At 36.6% G+C, this 12307-nt stretch overlaps 1 non-coding gene across 1 annotated transcript; it reads left to right on the forward strand.

Annotated features, from left to right (window-relative positions):
• The first annotated feature begins 742 nt into the window (after nucleotides 1–742).
• Nucleotides 743–849, forward strand: LOC145080773 (small nucleolar RNA R71). Its single transcript, XR_013695358.1, has one exon. It is a non-coding gene; the product is annotated as a small nucleolar RNA R71 (small nucleolar RNA).
• The last annotated feature ends 11458 nt before the right edge of the window (nucleotides 850–12307 follow it).

A 12307-nucleotide genomic window follows, 5' to 3' on the forward strand; every position in this document is an offset into this window, starting at 1 on the left:
TGGAAGTCCACCCGGTCTTCTCTCATTCACTTGTTGTGCAAGTTGCCCCAACTACTTTTCTATGTTGAGAATAGATGTTTGCTGATTCCTAAGCAAGGCTTGATGATCTTTCATCATAAGTTGGTGTTCTCTCAACATATTTTGTTGATCTTTAAGTGTAGCATCGGTATCATTGTGTCTTTTCTCGGATGCGGCCACGAATCTTGTAAGCATGTCTTCCAAATCTGATTTCTTTTCATGTACCGGTTCCTCCATTTGATAAAAGACTCTCTCCTTTTGCTTATACTTTTGTTCCCTTGTCTTTTTGTACTCATCATATGGTAGCCATTCTTTCTTTGGTTTTCGCCAATTATCATCAAATCTATCACCACTTGAATAGCACACCTGTACCTTTCGATTCCCATTCTCATCAAGATCACAGTCTTTTGTAAGGTGGGGCCCTTTATAGTTTTCACATCCCACTCTAATAGCATGGATGGATTGGTCCATCTTAGTCAGTCTTCATTCCATGCTTTCCAATTTTGCCATCATTGCTGCCATGTCATCAGTGATAGAGTTTACCGCCTCTCGAGTCAAGTCATTCCTTGGGTTATGATATTCTCTAGAGTGCTTAGAGAATTCTTCAATTAGTTCTTTGATCACCGGGGGTGCCTTCTTTGTGAGGGGTCCTTGCGATTCAAGGAGCTGCCTAGGTCTTACATTGACTCCATCATAGAAAATGGAGACTTCTTATTGACTGTTTAGATCATGATGTGGGCAATTCCTTAGTAGGCCTTTGTATCTCTCCCAAGCCTCATAAAGTGACTCTCCAGCTTGTTGTTCAAAGTTGGCAATGGCTTTCTTCAACTTGGCTATCTTCGAAGGTGGGAAAAACTGGTCAATAAATTCTTCTTTCATCTTGGCCCATGTGGTGATTAATCCGGGAGGGAGTGATTTGAGCCAGTCTTTTGCGGCTCCTTTGAATGTGACGGGAAGCATATGGAGTAAAACAGTTTCGTGAGGTACATTTGGAACATTAAAGTAGTCGGCTACATCATTGACCTCGTTCAAATGTTTGTATGCGTCTTCGTGATCTTTTCCATAGAAGGGAATCTCCTTAAGTTATGCAAGTATGTTGCCTTTAAGTTCGAAAGTAGCTGTCGCGGGAATCACGGGTTGCACTAGTCCTAGGCCGGTATCGTCACGTATCCTCTTCTTCCATTTTCCCATGGGAACTTCATCAATGTTAGCCATGGGGTTAGCTAATTTGCCTTCAAAGTCGCTTTCTTCCTTGGTTTTGGATTCTTCCCTTTCGGTTGCGTACTTGGTGTCCTCCTTCTTCGGGTCTTCGTCTGCCACTGAAGAGAAGCTGGATTCTTCTACTTTCTTGCCCTTTTTCTTACTAAAGATAGCTTTTAGATTCTTCAACGGTGAATTCTTCGATGTTGCGGTTTCTCCTACGTTCTTGCCTTTGTTTTTCTTCAAGGTTGCTTCCGGGTCTTCAAGCGGTGGGATCAAAGGTGTACCTCCTCCCCTGGTCATAAACGAACTGTAAACAAAACAGAAAACACGCGTAAAAAGAACAAAAATAAAATAAAAACGAAAGTGGGTTTCAGCGATGGCTCGTCGAGTAGCTTCGAGTGCACTCAGCGAGTTCAAGGCTAAAACTGAAAAAAAAAATTAACAAAAAGTTCTACTAATTAAATAAATTAAAACTAAATCTAATGCCTAGACTATTAAAGCATGAACTTTGTGCAAGATTAATCTCACATAAAGGATCGATAATACTAGAAATTAGAATTAATTTTTGAAAACCGTTCCCCAGCAACGGCACCAAAAATATGATGTGTGTGAAACCAACTAGTTTTATCCTACTCTTTAATTATGAATTAAACACACAAAGGCATTGAAACTATCAATTGTGGTATAGCTAAATAAGTAAGGTTTTATCGAACTCAGGGAACGGAAATTAAACTAATTACTAATATTATCTAAAACAAATATTAAAGTAAAAAGGGTTTCTCTAGTTTTACAAGACTAGAAACTTAACTAAAACTAAACACTCAAGTAAGCAACTAACAGCTAAACAATTAAATTGCAACTAAATTCAATGATAAAAAGGACTTCCGTTTAGGTTCGAATCAATTGATCCTATGGTTGACTTTATGGTAAATATATCAGATTTAACTTTTCATTGGCTACTGATTAAGATGATTAGATTCACGTTCGTTATTGCTAATCCTTAGACAATAGATTAACTCAAGCAGTGGGCAGTTGTCTAAATTAATAAGTTCCCTAATTAATTAATTCGAGTTAAGTAAGACTTGTAATGGTTAATTGAATTGGTGATTCAATTAACCTCTTGTTGATGGTGTATCGCACAAGCTCATGTATTAATTTACCTATCTTCTAGTTAATTCTAGTTTCACATTCGTTATTCCTAGACATATAACTATGTGGTCACATAAATCATATGAAATTAATAACTAAGAGATGCTCATACAACTTAATTACTGATTTATTAACATAAAATAGTTGTTATTAATATATGAGGTTCTTTAACAAGCTTGACAAAACAATATCACCAATAAAAATTAATCCTAACCATAAAATCAACTCATATTCACAAAATCATCTACCCTAAACATAAGTTAAAGGTTTTTAGTTAATAACTGCAGTAAAAACAAGCTCAAAAACGAATTTAAACAATCTAGACATAGTTCTATTCAAAGATAAAGTGGAAAATTAAACCTAAGTTGCCTAATTCTTCTTAGAATTGAGATTAGGGTTCTTCTCACGTTCTTCAGATCTCCAGCAGTCTCCATAGTTGCCAAGTATCCTTCCCAAAAGCCAGAGAGAGAGTCAATTCGGATTTGTAGCTTCTATTTATAGATATCTCAAAACATGGGCTACTTGTCGAGTAGACAACCGACTCGGCGAGTCCCCTTGAGGAATCCGTATACCGCAAGGATTCCACGTGTAGCTTTGCGAATCTTCGTATGTACTCGTCGAGTAGACGTCCCTACTCATCGAGTAGATTTAGGATTTTAGCATTTTTCTTCTTTCTTTAGTTCCCAATCTTTTGATCGTATCTCCTGCTTTCTTTTGCTTCCGAGCTTCCCTTTTGGACTGAAAATACAATTTGAACATTATTAAGTACCTTTTGTCCATAATATGTAAATAATTAGCTAATAAATAATGAAAATCTATACTAAATATATAGCTAAATATGCACATATCAACACTCATTCAACAGCTTTGAAATCAAAAAAATACCCGAGGGGAAGAGTACAAGAGCCGACACTCTTAGTAAATTGGCCTCAACATCCTTCGACCATTTAACCAAGAAGGTATTGGTGGAAGTACTAAGAGAAAGGAGTATCAAAAACAAGCAAGTTGATGCCGTGATAGAACGACCATACTGGACTAAACCATACCCATATTACTCGCATCATGGGATCCTCCTAGATGACCCGGAAGAGGTCAGGCAGATAAAAATCAATGCCCCCCAATTTGAGGTGAAAGGTGCACAACTTTACAAAAGGGTGTATCTAGCACCGTGGCTGAGATGTATCTCACGCAACAAAGGCCAAACTCTCCTGGAAGAAAACCACTCAGGTGAGACGGCAGCGCATGAGGGGGCACGAGTGCTCATAGGGAAAAATACTATACCTAGGGGTATACTGGCCCAACATTATAACACTCTAAGTTTTCAAATAAAATTTTAATTTTTAAAAACACACAAAACACTTTCTCACAATTCTCAAAACCCAAACGTATAAGTTGTTCAAAACCCAAGACAACAAAATGTTTGACAATATCCTAGAATCCTTAAAACATAATATCAAGCTGGTGGGTACAATCATGTCGACGCCTTCCCACGATCCTGAGAAGTACCTAAAACACATTTCACACAACACTGTAAGCACAAAGCTTAGTGCGTTCCCCAAAATACCACATGCAAATAATTAGCCTCTCATGGCTATATCTCGATAAGGACCCTTCGATCATGTGTCTCAGTGAAGACCCTCTGGTCTCACAACTCGGGTTGGACCCTCCAATCCGATATCTCAGTGAGGACCCTCCGGTCTAATTTACCAAATAAGGAAAGATTCTCATTTGTTTCTTTCATTTGTGGTAATGTATAATTTACCAAATAAAGAAAGATTCCCATCACCCACGTTTTAATTGGACCGAAACTTGGAATCATGCAAGTTGTATAGCATGATGAATTGGAATTCTCATCTTTAGAAAATTAAGACTAATTCCTTGTTCACATGTATATGTGAGTCAAGTGAAGGACTAAGGGATCGAGTACACATTCTTGTGCACTGATCAAGTCCACCACAAAGATCGTTAAGACTATTTGTCATGATTTACTAAAGTTTAGTAAATATGGTTTTACTTACCAAATTAGGTATAATATTGAAACATTAGAAAAGTTTCGATGTATGGCAGAACGAATGAGAAGAATCAAATTAGGCAGAAAGATAAAAGTTTCTCAAATATGAAAAGATGGGAGAGTACTTTAGTATCATGTTTTGTGATCATCTTAATGATTAAAGAACCATATCACAATTGGTCTTCTAAGGACATCTTAGTGCATTCTTATGGCTAAGAAGAGGAGTCATGAATTATTGAAATGGTTAAATCAAGAAGATGAGTCATACTTCGTTCCAAAACAAGTCTTAGAGTCATACTCCAAGATTGTAACTTGAGTGACACATCTTAAAGAAGGTTTATAACACTTGTCAGATGTAAGAGTAAAATGCTTTCTACTCTTGTACATTTGAAATTAGTAAGTTGTGATGTTTTGGATAAAACAAAGATCAAATAAGGCCAATTGTGTGAAGTGTTTGTCTTGATAAAGAATCTGCACTATATCTTGAATATTTGGCAAGATAGTTTTATATGTCAAGAGGACAGTAGGAGTCTTAAAGATCCTGAAAGAATTTCAAGATCTAATCAAGAATAAAAACCCGTAGTTTGACACTAGCACACGACGTGAGGTTTATAACCTATTGTGTTTACATATTTCTATTTCTGTGCCCATTCTAGTTAAAGTTGGCTTTGCATATGAGTTATGAGAGTTCTCAATTGGTTGCATAACAACTTGGAAGCAATGGCAGACCCTTGTGCTGCCAGGTGGAAAGAAATTAAGATTGAGTTCAGTCCATATGAGTTTGGATTTGTCAATATCCTTGTCCTATGATTATGGTTTTGAAAAATTCACATGGATAAGAACACATACACCATAAAATCTAAGTGTCATAAGGTTTCTCTCCGATTCATGAAAATGATGGTGAGGAAACACTTTCACTAAGTAGATTTTGAAGTAGATAACAATTGTGATATTTGTATTCTCAAATTTGTTAGTGGAACATGTGTGGTTAACCGACACACTAACATGGATTTGTGAGAAATGGAAAAGGTCTAAACAATTGAGACTATGATTACGACATCCCTTTTCATAGTTCTAAAAATTGTTTAGACACACATGTGAACTATCTAAGGAAAGGTGTGTGATTTTGATAAAGTCTTATCAAAACATCTCGTATCAGAAATCTGAACTTTGGTAAGAAAGTAAATAAAGTATTGATTTCTAGAAGTTCAGCTGATTTCTGAGTACATGTCAAAGCTAGTGGGAGCATAAGTGTTATGCTAATAATCATCATGTTAGTGGGAGCATGATATTTATTATTAGTATTGCAAGATAGCAATGTTAATTATAGAAAACAAAAGTTTCAATTCGTGAAGTTGCAGGGGTTGAAAAGTTGTTTTGCTATAATTAAGGGATAGGAAATTATACTTCATTTCAATTCTAAAAGCTTAGATTGAGGTTTTAATCCTCTTTAGTCAAGAATATATATGAATTTTGTGTTGAAATGGCTCAACATAAGGAAATTCTATATATTTGTCCATTATTTGCGTTCAAAAATTCGATTATGATTACGACGTCCCTTTTTATAATCTGAATTATGAGAACTTGACAAATAGAAATATTGTAGCAAAAGGATTGGTCTAGTATCATGTCTTTATGTGAGACATCATGAATCATTTCCCATATTCTTCGGATATATGATCGATTGCATATGCTATAATTTTCATCCTTTCTAAAATTTTCCAAATGCATGGGGCATTAAGAAGGGAAAATGTCTAGAATTGGATATGACTAAAATGATTAAGCACTTGTCGAGGACAATCTAAGGTTTACTAAAGATTGGTTTCTCATGGACAATTGGAAGTATAATGTTAATTTTGGAAGGACCATATTGACATATTCTGAAAAGAGGCAACTCTTGTTCAGAAGTGATAGTCAAAATGGGAATATGGAAATGTTTCCATAGGTAGAAGTTATTCAATTTATGTAAGATTAGAAAAACTTAATGCAAGAAGGATGTTTACATGGAGTTGATCTCCATTGGAATACTCTGTAATGTCTGTTGACAAGTCTTTGTGACTTTGTGCATAATCATTACAAGAGGATCAATGCATATAAGTTTAAAATCTAACAATATTTCGGTAAATGGCATGAATTTGGAATTCTTGCATTTATGGTAAGGATTTGGGACTGTGAGATGAGAATCAGTGGACTTATGTTCAATCGATCTATTTCACAAAGTAAAGATCATAGACAAACTTAGTATGCATATTTAGTGTATGACATAACTAATATTTAGACAAACAAAGTGTGCATACTTGGTGTATGGCATGACTAGTGTTTAGAAAACATAGTGAAAACGCTTGGAACATGTGACAACTATTGTTTTAATTCAATTATAAAGTTGATAGTTTGAAACAATATGCAATGAATGATGGGTAATCAATATGATGATAAATAAAAGGTGTTTTATTTATATTCATAAGTTCTAAGACCATATTGGATTCGATTATTCTTGTGTTTCACTTTGCATATTTTGACTTCCAGAATAACTAGGTCGTTCTTCCTGAATGAATAAGTGATTCAAACTATCCACAGTCGGTCCTATGTTGGAAGTAGATATGAATCAAGACTGTCATGAAGCTGGATTGTAGATCTCCAAGGTATGGGACATAACAAGTGGTGCTACAACATTCATGAGTACTCATAAGTTCTGAGTATTGGATTCAACCCACGCTCATTGGAATCACTTCATTGATTTTATCACGAGTGATCATGAGACGATAATATCTTATATTCTTCAAACCTAGAGATATGAGTTGTTACTATGAGTTGGTTATACATTGATTGCACGAAAATGCATTGGTAACTCGATGTTATAAAACGTGCCTTTGTGTATGATTCAACAAGTAGTAGAACAAGCCGTATGATTCGAATTTTATCGATTCCTTTTACCCTTAAAGGGATAAAATCGATATCTGTGAGCCCCTCGATGATTTAGTGATGACACCCCGAAGTGCTTGGTTAAGCCAGGACTAATTTGATTTGTTCAATTAGTCGGTCGTTATAAATCGGAAATCGGGAAACAACAAATGGACAGAGAAAATGATTTTAATCCATGTCTCAGTCCATATGATATCTAGAAGGGATGAATATATGATCCCTTATCTGATGGACACATCAGTGATTTGTTCAGAGTTCGACGACAACAGCTTTTAAGAGCTACGATTGCTAGTCGGGTTTTGAAGTCATATGCAATAATAATTTTAGACTTATCCAAGTGGGAGACTATTGGATTAGTGTCTAAGTCCATAACTATATTTGGTATGTACTTGACCCGATTAGCATTGTCCATTTGGGTTGCATGGCATCATGCATTTGGATAGACTAAAATGAGAGGAATAACACTTAAGGTTTATTAATATATTATAAGTTTTAATATATTAATTAGATTATTTAATTAGTATTGATCAAGAATTAATTTGGAATTAATTAAGTGATCAAAAGGAGACTAATTAAATATATGGGTTGATTATGTAAATCATCCATACTTGTATAGTATGTAACGCCCGCAAATCCGGGCTAGTCAATTTAAAGGCAATAGGGGTAAAAAAAACAACTTTTCGACAAAAAGATTATTTAGAATAAATAATCTTAACCAAGTTGTATAATATGTCACAAGGTTTCCGTACATATAAAGAACGCCGAAATCCGAGTTATAACGAAGAAGTTATGACCCGTCGAAGTTTCGCGTCGGAACCGGCACGGCGCCGGGAAGCGTAAATAGTAAATTTATGATAGAGAGAGATTTAGCCTTAGCGCTCTAAACAAAAGTCGTAGAATATGTTAAACTAAGAACATCGATAAAAAGAACGCCCAAATCTGACTTCGTATGAAGAAGTTATGATTTTTCGAAGTTTCGGATTAGCGGTGTACAGCCCGAAATTCGAATTTTAGATCGATTGATTTTTAGCCGACACAACCTAAACAAGAATCGAAGATCTCGTTATTAGTAGCGTAACGATAAAAAGACAGACGAAAATGGACATCGGATAAAGAAGTTATGAGATTTTAACGGACCAATCCTGTCCCGGCCTGTTAAAAATATAACTTTAAAAATAAAGTCAAAATTAGCCGACGGAGTCTAATCGAAAGTTGTAGAGTACGTCTCCACCTACGCGTGGATATAAAGAACGTCAAAAACGGAGTTCGTATGAACGAGTTACAAATTATAATAGCATATTTACGTATTAAAATAAAGTATAAATCATATATACGTACACATATATATACATATGTATATATCATTAGAAAGGTATCGACGATGCGGTCATTATAAGACTAATGTTGAGTTCTTTCGACATTAGTTTAGTGCAAATATCATTAAATCTATTTAAAATAGTATTATAAAGGGGTGTTTAGTTGTTTATATAACTATAAGGTCATTAAGTAATTATGGAGGGTAGTTTTTGTAAATTCAATTACTATAAATAAGAGGCTTGGGCTCTCATATTTCTTGCACCATTCTCTTGATTCAAGAGTCTTTCTCTCCTTATCCCCCGAGCATTTCGGTCCCTCGTGATTCGACTTCTCTTTCTGTAGTTTTAGTATAGTAAGGTGAGCGCTGAAGCGCTGCACGAATCTTTCTTAGAAAGATTCAGCGACGAAGTTCTGCCCCTACAGAGCCCGACTCCTAGCTAAAATCCCCTTGTAAGTAAGTTATGCTTATCCTATTTTAAATATAGTTTATATTTAAAATTAGTATTGTTATTATAAATTTATAATAAATATTTGAGCTATTATTATGAATTATATAAGTGTCGTTATAATATCTTTTTAACTACTCGCGGTACGGGGAATCTGGTTTAAAGGGCCGCATAGGGTTGTTGGATTTCAGAAGTGCTATATGCCAAAATGGTCCTGCCCTCCGGTGTTTTATGTCTGGCCCCTGTCTGTACATAGTGGTTGGAAAGTATTGTTTAAACGCTTATATAATAATAATAATAAGACTAATAATTAGTCACGGTAAATCTTAGACTAAAATCTAGTGGTAATAATACTAGGTTTCGTCGAAGGAAATTATTTTAAAGTAAACGAAGCGCTGTCCGAGTACCGAGTCACCACCTTCTCAAGTGAGTGCATGGTCCCTTTCATCTTACACATAGATATGAAGTATTTTAATATAAATTACGTGTTATGTGTGCATATTGTCTTAATACTTGCTGTCTATGCTGGTGAAAGATTTTTATACATGTTTTAAATGATGTAAACTGTATAAAGTATTTTATATATACAAAATATGTTGCGTAAAACATGGGTAGATGAATGATGAGGGATAAAAGCTGAAATATAGGAACATTAGTAGTACGGACCTAGTGCCCTATAGGTAATACATTGGCAACAGTGGACCAAGTACCCTATAGATGAGCACTGGCAGCTGCGCCACAACCCGTAGATGTTTTAGATCTACGGTAAACGTCCTAGCAGCTACGCTCTAAGGACAGTATCAACAGCTGTGCCTAATAGGGAGCCTTATGACCATGACAGTGGCGTTAAAAGGTCAATACCGGCAGAAGCGCCTCATAGGAAATGTCCCAATTCTGGCAGCTGTGCCTAAGTGACAAGATTAGCAGCTGCGCTTGACCAAAGTGTCATTGGCAACAATGGACTTCATGTTGTTTCCTTAGGATGATCCTTAGGAATGAATGAATGAGAAATAGCTGATTCTTAGGGTAGATCCTTAAGAATAAAGAAGATAATGGGGATGGGTAATTGGGTTGATTATTTGATTGTTTAAACATAATAATTATATTATTGTGGGTTGAAAACCCTATGTACTCACCAGGTTTCCCAACCTGAGCCACTCAGTTTATTTATATCACAGGTGTTGATATGAAGTGACATTACACTGAGAGATTTAAAGAGATGTAGATCACTAGTGTAAATAATTGTAAGTTCTGTTTATGCTTATGTTTCTGTATTAACGATGACATCCCAAACGTTTTAAAATGAAATAAATACGTTTCTTCGAAAATGTTTTAATAACGTATTTACCATGTTTTTCTGGGAACAAATTCCGCAACATTTTTATAAAATGAAGTACTCTGATTTTTATAAAGCATAAACAACATCGGTCTTTTCTGGCCGTGAAAATGGGGATGTCACATAGTAGGCTAATGCTCCATGGATTATCAAGTTGGGCTAAAACCCATAGGATGCTCCATGGTGTTTTTGTACCCATGGATCATGGAAATGAAAGGCCATGACAATTATGGTTTACATGGTGTAAACCTAATTGTGACACACTATATAAGAATCTTATTCTTCCCAAAAATTGGCGACTATGAAGGAATGGTGAGGGCTAGCCGATTTCATGAAGTGTCTCATTTCTCTCAAGTTATTCTAAGTGTATTTGGTGTTGTGTGAACCATTTGAGGTGTCACACTTGTGGCACTAGGCTCTTAAGCTCCATGGAATCAAGCTACAACAAAGAGGTATGTAATTCTATTAGAATTTATATTATATGTTCTTCATATTATGCTAGTTAGAATAATACCTTGGAATGTACATATTTGCATGTATAATAGAGAAAACATAGATCCAAGGTATTTAGGGTTGCATGTACACTTAAGAGTGTTAGAATGCTCAAAACCCAACAGGAATACCAAACATATCAGGTCCAGTCAATCATAGGGTCTGATCATCCTTAGGATGGAATACCTTAGATTGGAATACCTCTATGAATATAACTCGGGTCTACTCATAACTTGAGATCCAAGGATCTATCCTTGCGTCTCATCCACCATCATCAGATTTGTCACAACACTCGAGTGCAATTCCCCTGAATCTTCAGCAATACATCCAATCTGAACGCGCTCCTACAAAAGACATAACCTACACAATCTCTATGCCCACAGCCTATGACTGGAATACCCTTACGTGGTCCTCAGCATAGGTCTGGATTGCCTCCAAGCCCACATCATGAGTTTGGTATGCCCTCCTCGGCCCTCAGCTCATGACTGGAATGCTCTCGATAACCGATCGCCACTACTGTCATCACTTCAGTTGCCCAACACTCCGGTCCTATAGATATCCACTTTCCTCCGCCTCTCGAAGGGCCTACTCGACGCTCCTCTCATCAACAAACAACATAATGATAATAAATAAAAAACTTCTACCACACATGAATCCCAAGTTATAAACCCACTTCAACTCTTCCTGCTACCATACGATGTTTCTTAGACGAAGTTGAAACCTCCCTGGTCCCAACTTGTCTGCCCACTACCCGAAACATCCGACACCTCACCTATTACTGAACCAAAAAGCACACACAAACAGTAGTCCCATGCGTCTCCCGAAAAAAAACCGCCTGGCTGGACTTGCTTCCACGACCTGTCATCAACTTCTGCTAACATAATGAACGCTACATGACCCACGTCATCCTTATCTCCTACTTGGTCTTCAACGACGCATCTTCTCCTCACTTCCGACACGCTTTGGCTCTTTCACAGATGAAACCAACCCAAGACACATCATAATAACTCAAACCATCATCAACATACCTACCACTACCGGCCAACCAGTACGACACTCGTATCTAACCCATATCACCCCTTCGGGTTAGAATACCAACATGTCTAGTCAATTCAATTATCGAGTAGAAATTCTTAGGGTTTGTTTGCCTACCGCCTCAACCCTACCGCTCTCTTTGAGTCTCTGTGACTACAACTTTCAGTCGACCCGCACCGGGTATCTTGGCCTACCGCATAGATCCGGACCGCCTCAACCCTATCCAAATTCCATAGACGATCATGAAAAAGATCTAACCCGGTTCCCAGAACCTGAATGACAGAAAATTCTAATCCCAAGTCTTCCTAAAGCTGACGAATACCCATTCGGATCTATTCCCAGCCCTAAACTGGAGTATTACCCGATCCAAGAAGATAA

Source organism: Lactuca serriola, chromosome 1, assembly GCF_051521515.1.
Source record: "Lactuca serriola cultivar US96UC23 chromosome 1, Lser_US96UC23_V15, whole genome shotgun sequence".
Taxonomy (NCBI): Eukaryota; Viridiplantae; Streptophyta; class Magnoliopsida; order Asterales; family Asteraceae; genus Lactuca; species Lactuca serriola.